The following is a 19906-nucleotide window of genomic DNA, read 5'->3' as shown; positions in this document are numbered from 1 at the left end:
CATTTTGATAAAATTCTAAAACATATTTGTTATTTATTATATGTTAAATTCATTTCAACTAGCTTTTACTTTTAACCTATTTTCTTAATACAAATGTCATTTATTTTCATTGAACAATGATCCATGCCAACGATCTGTTCTAAATGTAACATTTAATCTATAGTAAAATTACCCCATGCATTTTCAACCCTGGCTGAGTGGATCTGAAGCAGAGTTGCTGCATGAAATAATCCAATCCAGGCTGAAGGTAAAACACATGAAGTCTGGCAATACTCTGCCTCATATCCAGAGTAAATTGCCTGCAAGAACTTTCATTTCTATTAAGTACAGCAACCATCCCTGGGTGGGAGAATAAGGATTGAGTAAGGACAGATAGCCCAGACTATCCTGAGTCAGTCTCACCTAGGTTTACATGTAAGACAATATCTATTTGGAGGTAAAATAAAGTTGTTAACAGACAGATACAAAGAAATCAGGAATGATCTTTGTATCGGTAAAATAAGGTATAATCCAACAGTCTATATCAGTCCTTTTGAGATGTGTACTTTCATACTGAGATGTGTACTGGGACTTTCCACCTTTGAAGAAACTTGTACTCTTTCTTGAGCATGTTTCTCTCTTCCTTACTATCTCTTTTTTGTTTTTTAGTATTGCAAGTAAAACATGTTTTTACTTTTAAAAAAGACTTTAGGAAAAGTTTAGTTTGTATCTAATTTTATAAGTGCAGTTTATTTGTGATAATCACTCAATATGTCTTAAACAATGTCTATGATTACTTCAGAGTTTAAATTCTTACAAAAGAGATTGTATGGAATAAAGACATTTTTATTCCTTAGATCTAGATTCTAAAGATTTCACATTTGTTCTTTTGTCATCACAACATATTTACAAAAGAGTACAATTTGTCATTAACTATCTCTATTCCATATGTGAATAAATGAGATTTAGCATTATGAAATAAATATTATAAACACGAGTATGTATTTTTGCAGAGAATACTTTATTTACTAAACACAATTAAAAGTCACAAACAAAAAGGGTATATTAAGGGAGAGACATATATAAGTATGATTACATACTTATATATATATACATAGAAATCTGAAGATCATTATCTTTCTATATTTTAATAACCTCTACTTTTTTTTTTAACATTTATTGGCAGTGTGCCTTTCTCCCTTATTTAAAGAAACAAATCTTGGTCTGTGTTTATAAATCATATTTTGAGGACTATTTACAGCATCGTATATTGAGACAACTCTGAGTCAAATGTTATCTGAGTTTTTTCAGTATTTTCTTTGTGTGGTGGTTATATTTATGTAAGGTTCAAAATATCTGGCATTGATAATTTTCTTTCCCAGAAAAACTAACATGACTTGAAATATAATTTAAATACTCTTAACTAAAATAAGCTTGGACTTCCAAGTCAGTCAAATTCCCAGAATATATTTCTTGCCCTTCCTAAGCTTTAAATTGCCTTTGAAAAACGATCCATAATTGTACTTCCGATATAGAAGTTTTATGAGTCTTTCAAAATTTCAAAATAACTTCCTTATGCAAAGTGGCAATGTGAAAAGGAACCCTGAATAAAGCAGAGTACGTTTTCTTCTGGAGCGCTCCCGTTTATAAAAATGAGCAACCACACACACAAAAGACACAAATTTAGCCAATCTGAAAAAAGCACTCCAGGTCCCTAATTTACTTATGACGGAAAAGGCAGAGGCACCTTTATATCAATCCAGAAAACGGAACAAATAGCTTTATTTGGTATCTGCAAGAAACTTTTTCTTCTGTGGGAGATGCAGGAACTGGAGGAGAAACTGCAGTTGGTTTTCATTCTGTTCTGTCTAGTTCTGCATGAACGTAGGCTACAACAGGCTTTTTTGGCTAGACTTTTTGGCAAGATGAAAACCATGGCTTCCATCTCTAGAACCTGCTGCTGGGATTCCACTGCAAATACCAGGACCTCCAGAAGAGGTTTTTTATTCAGAATACTTGAAGAAATTTCCCAGGACACCTTCACTTGTCACTTCAGCTTTCATGTTTGGATTAATCTTTTTGGAGCCAGCAGGAATGGGCGATACACTGGCAACATTGGACAATACAGATATGTTTGGAGTTCTAGGAGAATCTCTGGAAACGCTTGGGGAGGAATCCATAGACCTTTTAGCTGCAGTGGATGGTTGCTTTGCCAGAAGGATTGTGACTTTACAAGGAATCTTCTGCCACAATTTCCTTCTTATGCAGAAAATTTTGAACTAGTGGTTTAGTTATAATGTCTTCAAAATTATATTGTTATAAGAATTATTTCTTATATTTTAATAATTATATGTTTTAATCTTTGAAAATTTTTATGTAATATGCCTTTTTTCTTATCATTATCCTACCCTTGCAAGAATAAGCACTGATTTTTTTCCAAGACAACAGCAGTAATTTTATGGGAAATCCATATAATTTTTTAAAAATGTTTTTGTATACAGACTCTATATTTTTATTTTCTTTTACTGAAATGTAAAGTGCCACACCATAATATAAACAGAACTTCTGGATGTATGACTGAATAAATTAGAGTGTTCATCTCTGTAGTCATGTTCTCTCCCTAATACACTAATTGCATAACACTTTGTGCAAACTTCTAGCACTGGAATGCCCAAGTTATGGGTGAGAGTGTCTGCACCCAGGGTAAGACCATACTGTCATCTTTGTCTTTCTGTGACATAGTGTTTCTTCTGTGGGGAGAAGTTGGGAAAATCTTCTCCTGGATCTACATGTTTTTAGAAGTCTCTAATCAATTTTGTTTCATTTCTTTCATTTCTTCAGGAGGAATTTTCAGTTTGTCAATGTGTTCTCGAACAACTCTTGCCCATTTCTGTAAAGAATCCCAAACAGTCCAAGGCTTTGACATATTCACAAGTACTTAACTAAATTGTCCTTCAGTGAAATGGCCTTCAGTGAAAATTTAAGGAGGTCTTAGTGGCAAAGGTCTTCATCTAGGATCCACACATGACATCTTGTTTGATAATCTCTCTCCTCATCATAAAAATTTAAGTACAGGGGCCGGGAAGGTGGCGCTAGAGGTAAGGAGTCTGCCTTGCTAGCGCTAGTGTAGGATGGACCTCGGTTCAATCCCCCGGAGTCCCATATGGTCCCCCAAGCCAGGGATGATTTCTGAGCACATAGCCAGGAGTAATCCCTGAGCATCAAACGGGTGTGGCCCAAAAACCAAAAAAAAAAAAAATTTAAGTACAAATATTCTATTCCTTGTCCTGTCTTGTACTCATTGATCCCCTGAATTTTTCTTCTTAAGCTTATTTTTCGAGTTCTATCTTCACCCAACAGCAAGCATGTTCTTCCTCATGAGGAGCTTGAACAGTGAGCAGGAGGAGACCTCAACGAGGCTGCAGGACAAAAGATTCTACAAATCCATGAGGCTGGAGGGTGCCTCAAGTGGTAGGGCATTTGCCTTGCACAGGCTGACCTAGGATGGACCACGGTTCGATTCCCTGGCGTCCCATATGATCTCCCAAGCCAGGAGCAATTTCTGAATGCATAGCCAGGAGTAACCCGAGAGCATCACCAAAAACCAAAACCAAAACCAAAACCCCAAAAAATATATATATATATATATTCTACCAGTCCTCTTTGTAAGCCTTTGCCTACAGAGATAAAGATAATTTATATTTAAACTTCCATAAATTATTCCAAACAAAAATTTGTACTTCATGCTAATTCTCTTAGTAGCAGAGAAAGATATATTTAATAAGATAAATTGTTCCATTATATATAATGGATTTGATATAACCCAAGATGTAATGTATATATCATTTACAGAGTATGATATGTGGCAATTCTTAAGAGCTACTCTTGGTTCTGCACTCAGGAGTGACTCCTGAAATATTCAGGGAAACATATTAGATACTGGGGTTCAAATATGAGTTGGCCACTGCAAGACAAATATAATACCTGCTGTACTATTACTCTGACATTAATAATATTAATTTTTAAATAAAGGTATATTTATAGTTTCAAGGGTAGTAGTGCAGAGAATCTGCAGTTTTCCTGGTTTTCTCTAATAGTAACTATCTTACAGAAATATATAACTTAATTATAACATCAAAACCAGGCATTTGAGACTTTCATATTTGTTCTGTCTACTGTATATATTATCATATCATCTGCAATTAGTAATAATTTTACTTCTTTCACAATTTGGATTTCTTTGATTTTTTTTCTTGCCTGATTGCTGTAGTTAGGACTTCTAGTACTAGTATTATTCTGAAAAGTGGAGACAGTAAATATCCATACCTTGATCCTAATTCAGAGAGAATGCTTGCAACTTTTCACTATTTCTTTTTTTTTTTTTTTTTACTATTAAGAGTGGCAATGGGGGCTGGAGTGGTGTAAAACGGTAAGGCGTTTGCCTTGCACGTAGACCACAGTTTGATTCCCTGCATCCCATATGGTCCCCCAAGTCAGTAACGATTTTCTGAGTGCATAGCCAGGAGTAACCACTGAGCATCTCTGGGTGTGGCCCCAAAACAAAAACAAAAACAAAAAAACAACAAAGAGTGGCAGTGGATGTAAACTTGCCATACATGGTAGTAATTGTCTTGTAGAGAGTTCCTTCCATCCCTATTTTGTCAAGGTTTTTTTTATAATCACAAATCAAAGTTGGATCTTATTAAAAGAATTCCCTTGAAATCAATTGATATGATCATATATATATATGTATATGTATGTATATATGTATATATATGTATATGTATGTATATATGTATATATGTATATATATATTGGTTTTGGGGTCACACCTGGTGACACTCAGAAGTTACTACTGGCTCTGTGCTCAGAAATCACTCCTGGCAGTCACGGGGGACCATATGGGATGCTCGGATTCAAATCACTGTCTATCCTGGGTTGGCTGTGTGCAAGGCAAACACCTTAACACTGTACTATCTCTCCAGCCTTGACTATCTAATTTTTATCTTTTCTTTTTTTTTTTTTTGATTTTTGGGCCACACCCAGTAATGTTCAGGGGTTACTCCTGGCTATGTGCTCAGAAGTTGCTCCTGGCTTGGGGGACCATATGGGACACCGGGGGATCGAACCGCGGTCCATCCAAGGCTAGCGCAGGCAAGGCAGGCACCTTACCTTTAGCGCCACCGCCCGGCCCCTTTTATCTTTTCTTATACTGACATGATGTATTATATAATTGATTTGAATATCCTTAATCACCTTAATATTCCTGAAATAAATCTCACTCATGATGTGTGATATTTTTAATATGATATTGGATATATGATAAGATAAAACAATAAGACATTGGTTTTTTTGTTTTTGTTTTGTTGTTTTTTTTGTTTTGTTTTTTTGGTCACACCCGACATCGCTCATGGGTTACTCCTGGCTCTATGCTCAGAAATTGCTCCTGGCAGGCTCGGGGGACCATATGGGATGCCGGGATTCAAACCGATGACCTTCTGCATAAAAGGCAAATGCCTTACCCTTCATGCTATCTCTCCGGTCCCAAGATATTGTTTTAAGATTTTGTGTCAATTTTCATCAGTAAGATTGGCCTAAAATTTTCTTTTTCGTTCTTGTTTTTATTAATTTAGTACTAATATTTAACTAGTAGTGCCTGTCAGCTTTGGTTTTAGTGTAATATTAACTTCATAGAAAGGTTTAGAAAAGATTCTTTCTTCTTTAGTAAGGATTAAAGGTAGTAAGTCTCATTTGAAGAATTTTATTCTTGAGATTTTTACATATTGTTTCTGCTTCTGTTTGGCCTGTTTAGGCTTTATACTTCATTCAGTTTTGGGAAATTATATAAATCTAAGAATCTGTCCACTTATTCTAGGTTCTGTCACTTATTCTAGGTTTAAAAGAATAAAGTGTTCACAGTCATCTATCATAAAAGTTTGAATTCTTGGGGCCGGAGTGGTGGCGTGGAGTGGTAAGGCATCTGCCTTGCCTGCACTAGCCTAGGATGGACCATGATTCGATCCCCAGGCATCTCATATGGGCCCCCAAGCTAGGAACAATTTCTGAGCAAATAGTCAGGAATAACCCCTGAGCATCACTGGGTGTGCTCCCCCAAAAAACAACAACAACAAAAGTTTTAATTCTTGAAGAATATGTTGTAACTTTTCTTTTTTTATCACTCATCCAATTTATTTGGACAATTTCTTTCTTTGTTTTTATAAGTATAACTAAATATTTATCAATCCTGTTTACTCTTTTGAAAAAATTTGGTTTTATTTATTTTTGTAATGCTTTATTGGGTTTTATTTTATTGAATATCCAGATTTTTGTACTGTATTTTTAGCTTGTTTATTTGAACATTTTCTTCTCATTGTAGGCCTGCAATGCCATGAATTTCCCCTTTAATAACAATTCTTAGAGCTTCTATTTTCAATCTCATTAACTTCAAGGATTCTCTTTTATCATTAATTAATAATTTTATTTTGACCAAAGTGGATTACAAATCATTTACAGTAGTATTTTAGGTACATAGTGACATTGAATCAGGGGCATTCCCACCCCCAATGTTGTCCTCCCTCCATCCCTGTTCCCAGCATGCATCCCATATTGCCCCTCCTTTGCCCCCTGGGCTGCTAATGTAAGTGATCCCTTCTGTTATTTCTTTTTTGGTTTACATATATTTTAAAAGATCTATCTTAAATATTATTACATGTACTAAAGAAGAATGTGCATTCACTTTTGGCAGGTGAAAGCCCTGTCTATCTTCATTAAACACAGTTTTTCTAATGCCTCATTTAGAGTTCTTGTGTAATAAGTTCTTGTATAATATCAGAATAACTGATATTCTATTTGGTCTATTGATGCAAGTGATGTGTTAAAGTCTTCTACTACTACTATGTTTTGCTCAATGTGTTTCTTTGGGTTTATGAGCAGAAGAAATTTTCTGACCCTTCGTTTGGTGCATATATGTCGATGAGTGCTTTCTGGTTTATTGTTTCATTTTTTTAAACTCTTGTAGCATTTAAAAAGTATTTTTAATCATTTTTTAAATTTAAGCACCATAACTACATACTTATTTCACTCAACATAATACATTGCATGTGCACCCATGTATAGAAAAATTTGATGACATCATCTTTCCTGAAGACTGCATAATAATCCGTTATGTATATGTACCACAGATTTTTTTAGCCATTTTTCTGTTGAAGGACATCTTGGTTGTTTCCAGAGTCTGGCTATTGTAAATAGAGCTGGTGTATATATATGTATATATATATATATATATATATATATATATATATATATATATATAATGTCTTCCTCACACTTATATATATATATATATATATATGTTTGTGTGTGTGTGTAAGACATTTTTGTATTGTGATTTTTTTGTATTGTGATTTTTGTGTTCCTATGGTATATCTCTAGAAATGGTATAGCTGGATCATATGGGAACTCAATTTCTAGTCTTTTGAGGAATCTCCATATTGTTTTCCATAAAGGCTGGATGAAATGTCTAACTTCATCAAAAATGGGGAGCAGAAATGAACAGAAAATACCTCAAAGAAGAAACACAAATGGCCAAAAGGCACATGAAAAATGCTCCACATCATTAATCATCAGGGAGATGCACATCCAAACAATGAGGTATCATATCACACCCAGAGACTGGCACACATCACAAAGGTAAGAACTATCAGTGTTGGTGGGGATGTGGAGAGAAAGGAACTCTTTCACTGCTGGTGGGAATGCTGTCTTGTTAAAAAAAATTTTGAATCACCATGAGATATAGTTACAAAGATATGTATGATTGAGTTTCAGTATACAATGTCCAAAGTCTTTCAAGAATGCACATTTTCTATCACTAATGCCCCTAGTTTTATTCTCCCACCCTCTACCTTCCCCCTGCCTACTTCTATGACAGAAATCTTTCTTCTTTCCTTCTCTCTTGGTCTTTCTCTTTTTCTTTTGTAAACACTAGTTTGCAATATGATTACTGAAGAAGTATCAGGTATATAATTTCCCTTCCCTTCAGCATTCAGTTATTAGAGTGATTATTCCCAACTATTATTGTCATAGTGGTCCCTTCTCTTCCTGAGCTGCACTCTCCCACTCTTTATGGCCAGCTTCCTACCATGAATCAGCTCGTATGATCCTCACCTCTATTGTCTTCAGGTATTATTGGCATATTCTCTCATTATTAATATTTCACAAATAAGTGCAATCATTCTATATCTATTCCTATCACCCTAACTCATTTTGCTCAGCATATTTCCATATCGATTTATGTATGAGAAAATTTCACATTTTCGTTTTTCTAACAGTTGCTTAGTATTTCATTATGAAGTTTCTTTATCTAATTGATATTTTTATTCACTCTTCTGTTCTCTGACACTTGGGTTTACAGAATTTGGCTATTGTGCTGCAGTGAACATATGAATGCAGAGGTATTTTTATACATTTATACATTTATACATGGGTTCCTAAGGTATATTGTCAGGAGCTATATGGCTGGATCATATGGGAGTTCAATTTCTCTTACTATGAAGAAAGTTCATATTGTTTTCCAAAGGCTAAGGAATGGAATATCTAGTATTAACCTGGACTTGTGATAAACTGACTCTGTAATCAGACCCTTACTCCAGTGGCAAAATTTGCAGATGTGACTGCAAATAGTAACATTTAGCATGTACTTTTTATTTTTTTCTTTTTTCTTTTAAATTTACTTTATTTAAAGAATATGTATTACATAGTTGACATAGCTGACCATAGTACATTTGTTTCCAGATAAGTGAGAGGAAAATCAACAAAAAGAATAAAAAGAAAAAGTAAAATAAGAAAGAATATTGTTAAAAATGTAAAAGTAAAAATAAGTACAGTGATAAGCAAATTTGTGAAAATTTTTGTATCTTCAATGAGTTTATTTGTACATTGAGAGAAATTTTAGTAATCTCTTATTTCTATCTGACCATTAAGCATGTACTTTTTATTTAACTATTTTAACTATTTAAGCAACAGTCCAAGAATTTAACAAGTAGGTAATTGAGAAATAGGACAGATAATTTTTGTATCTGCAGTCAAGTTCTGCATCTATAAGATATAATCACAAATTTCTGCAGTGATAAAATCAATAAAAATGACTGAGTTTTGTTGGACATTTACACCAAACTCCTTGATTTTTGAGCCATTGTTAAATGAGTCAGCACTTGGAATAACATCAACATAAGTAATCATTGGCAATTTCTATCTGAGCATTAAATCTTTGTTTTCTGTGATAATATCTTCTTTTCTGTTTTTTTTTATCATATTGGAGGTCATGCTTTTGAAAATTAGTCATTATATTTTTGAATATTTAATGCAGCTAATTATGATGCAAATGCAGACCGTGAAATACTTAAAATATCTGTCTATTTATCTATAACATCACCTGATAATTTAACAAATCCTTGATTTACAGATATTATCTTAAGTGATATGAATCTCTTTGCTAAATGCAAATAACCAGTGAAAATTGAAATAAGTCTTTTTAATATATTTTAGAATCTTGCTGAAAAGATTCGTTAAAATAAATCTTCTTTGATATAATTTTTATTTCATTCAGTCTTCTAGCTCCACTTTATGCCTCCTACATGAGTAAATAGCCATGCTGTAGCCATGCTGTGTATATATGCTTTAATGAACATGTAGACAACACTTACCTTTAGTGAACAAGGAAAACCTGGGAAACTTCAAAATGAATTGCAAAATGAATGACTAATGTATTACAAATTAAATGGAAAAGGTAATCATAAATATAAATTTGAGAGTTTTTGTAATACTTTAAATTTAACCTTATAATTTATATTTTTACTTAGAATAAATTGTGATGAGGACAATAGAGAACTCCAAGTAGCCATGTTGACTAATCTTTATTTAGTGGCAGTCTCACTTTGCAAAGCTTTCTGTGAGATATATATCACACCCTGACATATACTTATTTGAAATTTCACTCATGTATTCCCAATATAAGACTGGCAGGTGCAGGAAGAGGAAACCAAAAGAAAAAGTGCCAAAATATGGAACTTATTGTCAAATGTTGTGTCAATGGATGTTCAAATTAAGTATTTTTATTGTTACTACCTGTATTCATGGAAATAGTTGGAAACTTGCCTTAAGTAAATTTCACTGGAGTTTGTTTGCAAGTTTTGTCTCAAGGGGCTGTTCAGTAATATATATATATATTATTTATATTAATGGAAATATTTGGAAATTTACCTTAATTAAAATTGTTGAATCTTCACTGCATTAGGGTTACTATTGATGTCTCCAGCCTCTCACTTCCAAACTGAGAATCTTAATAATTTAGGATTTCAAAAGTTTCATTCTTTGAGGAGGTTGGCAATATTCCATTTAAAAGGTTAAAATTTGAAATCTTTATGGCTTATAGGAATTTGAAAAACTAATTGTAAAAAGGTAACTCCTGCCAGCCTTTGGAACTGCAGATGAGTTGAAATCCTTTCAAATTTTTTTTGCTATTTAAAATGGATCTCTTGTGCTTTTTGTATGATAGCCAAAAGCTTTTTGGTTAAATATAAAGCCTTCTTAATGATAAAATAAAATATATGTATACATGTTCCATACCAAATTTTAAGCTCTAGTTTAGGGCTTAAAAGAAAATTGTAAAAATTAAAGGGTTAAATAGATACAGGTCACATGCAGTAAAATACTTTCACTCAACTGAACATATGAATTATGATATATTATTCAAGTAGTCTATTTTTTCTCATCAAAGAAATAGGATGGTATATAATGTTCAGCAAAAGTTCAGTTATAATAAAAAGTTAAGGAAAGTGGAAAATTTTAAGTTTTATACCTATTGTATAAAATATAGTTTGTATTTTTTAGAATGGCATTCAGCTCTGTTTGTAAATAAAATAGGAAGATAGAAAGGCCATAAGAAAATGAGGAATGAGAAAGTTGGAACAAGAAAAAGTTTTTGTGCCCAAGGTCATGTGATAACAAGAAAATAGTCCATATTTTGACTAATTTAATTTATAATTGCCTTAATGAGAGTGCTGTTACTGTTCTTATTTTATAGACAAAAGGACTAAGATTTAGAAAACTTAAGTGATTTGAGAAGGTTGTGTAATAAACATAGAGGTATAAATTTAATTTAGACTATGGTACTCAGAAAATCTGTTTACTTCATTCTGATTTTTTGTTTGTTTGTTCTTGGGCCATACCTGGTGGCTCTCAGGGGTTACTTACTCCTGGTTCTCCACTCAGAAATCGCTCCAGGCAGGCTGGGGAAATCATATGGGATGCAGAGACTCATACCCAGGCCCATCCCAGGTTGTTTGCATGCAAGGCAAACTACCCTAACTCTGTGCTATCCACTCTGGCCCTTCATGATGATTTTCAATATCTTCTTATAACAGGAATTTAGGAAACAGAAATTCTTTCTCCCCACTGCTATTCATCTCACAGAATGACCATAAAATTATTCAGATGGGTTAATATAAACTATGTCAATTTTGAGTAAAATAACTGATCCTAGATTTGGGCATGGCTTCATTATATTGACTAACCACATAAGACAAGGAAGGTTGAACTTCTTGTCTACTTTAGAAGTTTTCTCATTTTTCTTAGCAAATTGACGCTGGCATGATAATTTGTGTATTTTTTTTTATCTGGTGATCTCATTAATAGTTTTTCATTTTGTTGGATGATATTGGAATAAAGTATAAAATAAAACTTTTCCAAAATGACCATTTAAGTTGCTACTTTTGCTATATTATAGTTATAATATATTATAGTTATAATATACAATATTATGTGTTATATAAGATATAGCATGATATATTATTCTATTATTTTACATTGAGTAGCAAGAAAATGTATAAATGCAGCAATTAGCATTTTTAATTTTTAAAAATGATGAATTTGGCAAAATGCAATTGATAACATCAATATGAAATAGATTCATATGATAAATTATAAGCCAGAAAGAAATTAATACCAATGCTACTTTTATTCTCTATATTGAGTCTTTTGTTATTGTCTCCTTTTCTTAATATAAAATTTTTATTTAAGCACCATGATTACAAACATGATTGTACTTGGGTTTTAGTCATAAACAGAATACCCCTATTCACCAGTGCAACATTTCCACCACCAATGCCTCCTCCTCCTCCTTCCCAACCCCTGCCTGTATTCAAGACAGGCATTTTACTTCTCTCATTCTCCTTTGTGCACATGATTACAGCTGCCAGGACCAGGAAGAGGGAAGCTATGGGGAGAGAGTCTCCAAACTTGCTCTAAAAAGCCCTGGTAATTAATATCAGCCCCCAAACTAGTGTACCTGAAGTGTCAGATAGGTATACCTGAAGAAAATAATAGAAGGTCATTGATGAGGCAGAGAAATGGTGATTATGGAATATGGAGATAGCAAACCTGACTTAAACAAGGCAGGGGCTTGACTCACTTTGTCCTCCTGAGATGGACAACTTTCTCCAGCATGGATTGTTTTAGTCATAATCTTTCATGGCTTGGTTTATATCTTGATTTATATTCAAAAAAAGAATAAGTGTATTCCTGTTTATTTTCCTGTGTAGTTTTATTATTAGATTTTATAGAACAAATGTTAGAATATTTTTGGCAAATTTTTTATTTCAAGCACTGTGATTTGCAAAGTTATTCATGCTTGAGTGTTAGGCATAACATGTTTCAGCACCAATCCCACAACTATTGTCAATCTCCCTCCACCATTTTTCTAGAATTTTTCCATTTTCCTTCCCCTCCTCCAACCAGCCTTTATAACTGGCATCTTTTATAAGTTTGGTTGTTTAGTTTGGGTTTCATTATTTTAGTGTTTTTGACTATCATTTTGATATTTTTTCCGTCTTTCCTGGTCACCACCGATATACCTAAATTCCCCTTGGTCATATACCTTTTTATTTCACATCTGTCTTTCTTCCCCCTCTACTTTCTTTCTTTTGCCTCACTATACTTTGGGGTCAGGGTGTTCTAGACCACCAAAACAAAAAAAAAAAGAAAAGAAAAGAAAAAGAAAAATTATGAACATTGTGCTAATAACAACATATATCTAGCTCATTCTAAAGCCTATTTTACAAACTATTCCACAGAAAAATCTTTACTAGACAATGGTAGTAAGAAATCATAGAACTAGTGTTACAGCCAGGGGAAGAGGTAATGCTAGTGTCATTAATATTTGTCTTATAATCAACATCTGTATCACAATGTAACAAACTAGATACATAAAATATTAGCCAGGACAGGGCCGATAGGGAAGAAAAAGATCATCAAATTCCCTCAAAGAACTCCTTCAGATTGTGGGATAGTCAGCTATAAATATTTGCTGTCAGACTACAAAAACAAATAAATACAATCAGAGAAAGCAGTCTTAGAATCCCATGAAGCTTAAAGGGAAAAGATATTAGTCCAGTGGGCTTGATCAGTACTAGCCCAATTTCGAATTTCTCAGATAAGTTTAGAGATACAATGATAAGAATATCTAATAAGTACAAAGAACAAAACAACAACAAATAATGTTATAGATACAAGAAATTGAGAATGTGAAGCCAGAAAACTATAATCAGAAGACAGAACCAACAACTTTGATAGGTAAAATAAAATAAAATAAAAATTTCCCAGATAGCCTTGGCAACAGAGCCAAGCAACTTAGGACAGAACCAGTGAAACTCCAAGAGATGAAGAAAGCATCTTCAAAAAGAGGATAAGATGGTAAAAAGTCTCAAATAAATGAGTAGCACAGCAAAGAAATGTGGGACGAGTTCGAGAAAAACAACTTCTGTGGAATATAAAGGAGAATTTGATGTAATTTCTGTAACATAAAATAATACTTAACTGATAAAGGCAGGAGTAACAAGGTGCAGGGGTTAAGACACTTGTCTTACAGGGTCAACCCTAGTTTGATACTTGAGACACTACAGGGCACTCTTCCTTGGATCTTGGATTTGAATTTCTACCCCTATTAGCTCAGTATTACCACTGCCTGAGTACCACAAAAGCTACTCATGAAAATAAGGGCGAGAGTGTTCAGTGACTAATGAATGGACAAAGAAAATATGTTATATACATAGTGAAAGACTTGTTAATTATAAGAATTGATGAAATCTTGCTCTTTATCATATATGGGAGGTGTCCTATTGAGAGAAATAAGTGCTAGAAAGACAAATCACTCATATATTGTATATAAGTTTAAAAAAAACAACTAAGGGATAGATAACAAAACAGTCCTTTAGATTGTAATCACAGAACTGAAGTTACCATGTGGTCTATGAGCTGAAATGAACAAATAAACTGTTATGGAAGAATATGTATACTTTGGTGTGGGTATGGTATATTAACACAACATACCTAGAACATAGAAAGATTGCATTTATTCTTGTAAACCAATGTTATCTTAACAAAAATAAAATTTAAAACCAAATAAATGTCTCCAAATGTGGACTACATTAAGAGTTTCTAAAAAAAATGTCATGGATATTGAGTGTATTAAACCAATTATAAGAAGTTAGCACATGCAACATATATTACCATAAGAATGTTAGAATAATACTTAACAAATTTAACTTGATTTATTATTTTGTTACTTTTTAAATTTATTTATGACATGAATATTCTGGCATTTCTTTGTCATTTTGTTGTTTTTGCTTTGTTTTGTTTATATACAGTGATGCTCAGATTCTGCTTCAGTGCTTTGTTATTGTTTTTTGTTTGTTTGTTTGTTTGCTTTGAGGTCACACCTGGCAGTACAACACTTATTCCTGGTTCTGCATTTAGGAGTTATTCCAGGCAGGTTCTGGTACCATATGGGGTACTAGGGATCAAACCCTCTTCAGTTGCTTATAAAGCAAGCACTCTCTTTTGTCTATTTTGTCTTTTATCCCACTTTAGTCTATTTTTTATTACAGCATAATATTACAGCATAAAATGTTAATAAAAAACGTTGGCTTCACTTGTTAACTGTTTTTTTTTTTTTTTGGTAGTCCTGGCAGTAGTGAAAAAGTAGAAAGATTATGAGACTCAAGTATGGCATAGAAAACATATCTTTCTTTCTCATGTCTTACAAGACTGCATAGGATAGTTCACTAACTAATGGAATAGAAAGAGATTGGTATAGCACAGGTAACCTAGATTGGGATAGCATAGGTAACCTAGATTGGGATAGCACAGGTAACCCAATGTATATACAAAGAATATAATTAACCTACAATTACTCAAGATATCCCATGATATCCAAGGTATTTATTTGGGTTATTTTTATAGACCTCACCTTTTAATAAAATGATAGTACTAATTCACAATTTAATAAAGTTATAGCATTAATGCAAGTCTCAGTAAATTAATAGTTATGGTTTGTGAGTCCACTTTTGAGTAAAATTTAATATGTCATCATTCTGTGTAATTCCCATCAGTAATGGTTGCTAGGCAACCATACTGATGTTTTGTTAAAAAACTTTAGTGGCAATTCTTTGACTCATATGATCTCATGTAACCATTCTCCATATATTATAGTTCATCAGTTACCTTTCATTTGGTTTCTAAAGTCTAATATCAATGTTCTCAACCGAAGATATTTTTAAAATTTTAATGAGATTTACACTTTTCATATTCATTCTTTTTTTCGGGGGCCCACACCCAGTGATGCTCAGGGATTACTCCTAGCTATGTGTTCAGAAATCTCTCCTGGCTTGGGGGACCATGTGGGATGCTGGAGGATTAAACTGCAATCCATCCTCAGTCAGCTGCATGCAAGGCAAACGCCTTACTGCTGTGCCATCACTCTGACCCTTTCTCATATTCATTCTTAACAACAAAACTAATGAAATGTCCCAATCTGTTTTTGTTACTAAAATTATAAGCATAATTCTGATTTAGTATCTTATTCTCTTGGTGATCTAGAACTCCCATTATCTTTTCATACTTTATATAGATACATATAACTTAAATGTCCTTCATGCATTCATTTCTGAGTGATATGCTATTTTTATCACTACATTGATATAAGCAGTGCTATAGTAAACTAGAAAATCAGTATTCTTTTTAAAATTATTGTTCAAGTACTCTAAGTTAGTCCCTATCTTTAGATTTTTAAGTGCTATGTGAGAAGCATTGTTAGACTCAGCTTTCAATATACTTGTTATCAAGTAAGAGCTAGAAATTTTTACTCATCTGGGGATTAAGTGATATGTAAGCACAAATGAGGGACAATTAGTAAAGACTTAGAACAGAGACACTTTTCCAGGTTTTAAATATAAAATATAATGTTCTAATTAAAGGGGAAATTTGTAACCTATTTTTTTTTTTTTTTTGGTAAAAGAGTTCCAGGACAAAGGATAAAATTATACCTGAGACTAAAAGAGAATTTGGACAGAGGTAATGGTGGAGAAAGATTAGAAGAGTACTAAAAGACTAAGATTATTGGTACTGAGTGGGGAAATGTTTCTTATTGGTATTGAGAGGGTAACTGTAATTATGAATAATTATTAAGCCTTTCGATCTATCTTTTGACTTACTTTCACTTGCAAGACCGAATGTATAGGTTTAAATTTTAATTAAATTCTGACAAGTGATGAAACCAAATGTCATTTTAGGTTAATAATCTAAAAGTAAAACATAAAAAATAATGTAAAAGCAGCTGCATTAAATCAGTTATTTCAATTTTACTTTTTGATAGAGAAAAATAACATTCTTACTCAAATCAGTGCTGTTTTTTTGAGCAGTATATTAGTTGGAACAATGAATTTCTCCTTCATTTATCCCAAAGTTTCTAATACCCTTGAGTTAAGGAGCAGAAGTCAATTCACAGAGAGAAGCAGATGCTATTAAATGACTCATTCAGGATAGCACAACAAGTAGGACTGGAACTAAAAATAAAGCGAAGGCACCAGGATTTCTGATTGAACAGCAATTATATTTAACCAGAATTTGGTACTTTGTACTTTGGTTTGCTATCTACAAATACTCCCAGGATGTGAGATTTAATTTGGTTGGAGAAATAAATTTTCTAAAAACAGTTCTTTAATAATGTTGGCTAGTATTATATCACTTGCTTTAAACTGGAAACTGTGATAAGTCAGTTGCATAAAGTTAATCTTTTCTGTCTAAACCATCTAATCTATGCTTGTATTGTATGGCATCTTGAACAAGAAAGTCAGAACTAAGTCAAATTTGAATGTCAATTGGTCTATACCAATTGTCTATATAGTTATCAGGTATATTGCATTATTTAGATGCATTATTGAACAACTGAATATGAACCGTCAATTTAGAGGACATAAAGAAATGACAATAGCATGTAAGATAAAACCAATAGGTTGCTTTTATGGATACTTATGATTGACAGTATTTATTTCAAAGATGCCCTTTATATAGATGTTATTTTAAACATTATATATGTTTACATATGTACTGGCAATACTGGTAATACTATAAAGATGTGTTAAGAAAAAGGATAAAGAGAAATTAAGTTAAAAAAAATCATAGAATGTCAGAAAGGAAAAGAGTGCATTTCTCTCCTTTAACCTTAAACAGTTGGAGTTTGGGTTTCTAAGAAAGATACATGAATTTGTTTCCTGACTCAGGATTAGACTTCTGAAATGAAACTACCTAATTCTTATCTTAATTCATGTCAGTGAATGAATTCGTTTTAAATAATGGGATTCTATAATATTTAATTTGAAGAAAGCATTTAAATTACACATTAATCTCCTCTAGCCTTTTATTTTGTTAATGCATTAATTTTTGAAATTAAAGAGGTTACTTCTTTCTCTGATCTATTAATATCAATATAGCTCCTTTCTTGTTGGCTTTAGTGAGCATCACTGCCATGCTGTAGTCTGCCTTCTATATTTCTTTCCCTCCTATTGTCTTATAGTTGAAATTAACTTAAGTAGGCATTCCCTACTTCCATTCTAGTCTATTAAAGAGCTGACTTTGACAAATCTCTTCTATGACTATGTTTTGTAGATAAGGGTTTCTTAGAAAGAATAGTGTCTATATATTGACTATATATTTGACCACAACAAGAGAAAAAATTTTGGCCGAGACCATATTTTAACAATGACTAAAATATTTATTTTCTGGTTCTTTAGACTAGTATTTCACTCTTGAATGTGTGCATGAGAGAACAGAGAGAGAAAGAAGAGAGTGAAGAGAAAATTATTGTAGCTGTAATGAGGTCATTAAGTCATTGTCAGAGGTTTAGTAAGCTCCTGTTGCTAGTTGACCATTCTGTTGCTTCATTTGTTTTTGAACATTAGGTGGCTTCAGATACACTGGCATCTAAATTGGTGTGTGTCTGGGGATGACAGTATTAAACAGAAATAGAGCTGTCACACAGTTGCAAATTAGGAATTTTTGTCAGATTGGTTTTTCTGCAGAGAGCCACATAGACGTGGGGAGGCAGGACATTAATGTATTGCCTCAAATATCTAGCAGTTGCTTTGTAAACTTTGCTGCTCCTCCAGTTGGTGCATATGTGTTGATGTGATAAATCCTCATGATCTATTGATCCCTTAACCAACATGTAATTTGCTTCCCTATATTTTACTATGTTCTTTAGTTTAAATATCATTTAATCTGAAACCATTCTAACTGTCCATGCTTTATTTTTCTTTACCATTAGTCTGTCTAATTGTCTTCCAAAATTGTTTCTGAGTCTGTGTTTATTATGAGAGTCTTTAAGCAACAGAAGATTGGCTTTTGTTTCCTGATCTGTCTGGCTACTCTGTGTCATTTTATAGAGGGGTATTAAGTCCATTGACATTCAAGGAAATTTATGATATAAAAGCATTTGTTGTTATGTCTATATGTAGTGTTTGATTGCTTGTGCTATGTGATATTACCTTATTAATATGGCCCTTTAATATTCTTTCAAGGACTGAGTTAGATTTCAATGTATCTTTTGTTTGTTTGTTTGTTTGTTTTTTGGATCACACCCAGCCACACTCAGGGGTTACTCCTGGCCTTATGCTCATAAATTGCTCCTGGCAGGCTCAGGGGACCAAATGGGATGCCGGGATTTGAACCACCAGCCTTCTGCATGCAAGGCAAATGCCATACCTCCATGCTATCTCTCCGGCCCCTCAACATATCTTTAATTACTATTTGTTTAGGAATATTTTTACCCCTTTCGTTCTGTGATGCTCTTGCTGTTTAGAGATAGAATTACTGGTTAGGGATCATAGTTTTCAATATGTGGTATATATTGTTCTATTTTTTGTTGCTTGTAGATTTTCATTAGAGAAATATTCTGCAAATCTGAATGCTGTTTATGGTCTATGAGGTCTTGCCTCTGTCTTGTGGCCATGAGAGTCTGTCCTTATTTCTTGCCATTTTGATTACAATTACTTGGTGTAATTTTGTTTGCGTTTATTCTGTTTGGTACCTTTGGGTCTCTTCTATCTATGCTGCCATCTTACCAGATTGAGGGAAATTTTCTCCAATTTTCTCTTCAACTAGTCTCCCCCCCCCGCCTTTGCCTCTTTATTTTCATTCTGGAATTCATATGACTCTGTAATTTTTCCTTTTATTATTGCCAATAGTTTACTTTTGGTTTCTTCATTTTCCTCCTCTTTTCTTCTTCCTTTTCTGTCCTGGTGTATTTGTTTACCATATCTTTCTGTATACAGGTAGTATACATATTTACTTTATGGATTCATGCATATTGCTTCTCAGGTTTTCTATCATTTTAAAAATTATATTCATCCTATTTAGACAACTTATTTCTTCTTTATTCTCTCAAGTTTTCTTCGATACCAGTGATTCTTCTGAGTTTTGTGCTCTTCCGTTGAGATCCCAATGTTTTAAAGTTTTTCCATTGTCTTAGATGCAACACATATTCTTGATAATGGTTAGACTGAATTGGTATTAGTTAATGATACTTTTTATGTCCAGA

The 19906-nt window shown here is 33.1% G+C and overlaps 1 pseudogene; it reads right to left on the bottom strand.

Moving 5' to 3' along the window:
- Window positions 1-1728: 1728 nt before the first annotated feature.
- On the bottom strand, window positions 1729-12496 carry LOC126033401 (cytoplasmic dynein 1 light intermediate chain 1-like; annotated as a pseudogene).
- Between the last annotated feature and the right edge of the window lie 7410 nt (window positions 12497-19906).

This window comes from Suncus etruscus, chromosome 17 (genome assembly GCF_024139225.1).
Source record: "Suncus etruscus isolate mSunEtr1 chromosome 17, mSunEtr1.pri.cur, whole genome shotgun sequence".
Classification (NCBI taxonomy): Eukaryota; Metazoa; Chordata; class Mammalia; order Eulipotyphla; family Soricidae; genus Suncus; species Suncus etruscus.
Note: the sequence above shows the minus strand (reverse complement) of the source record. Positions and strands in the feature narration are given on the sequence as shown.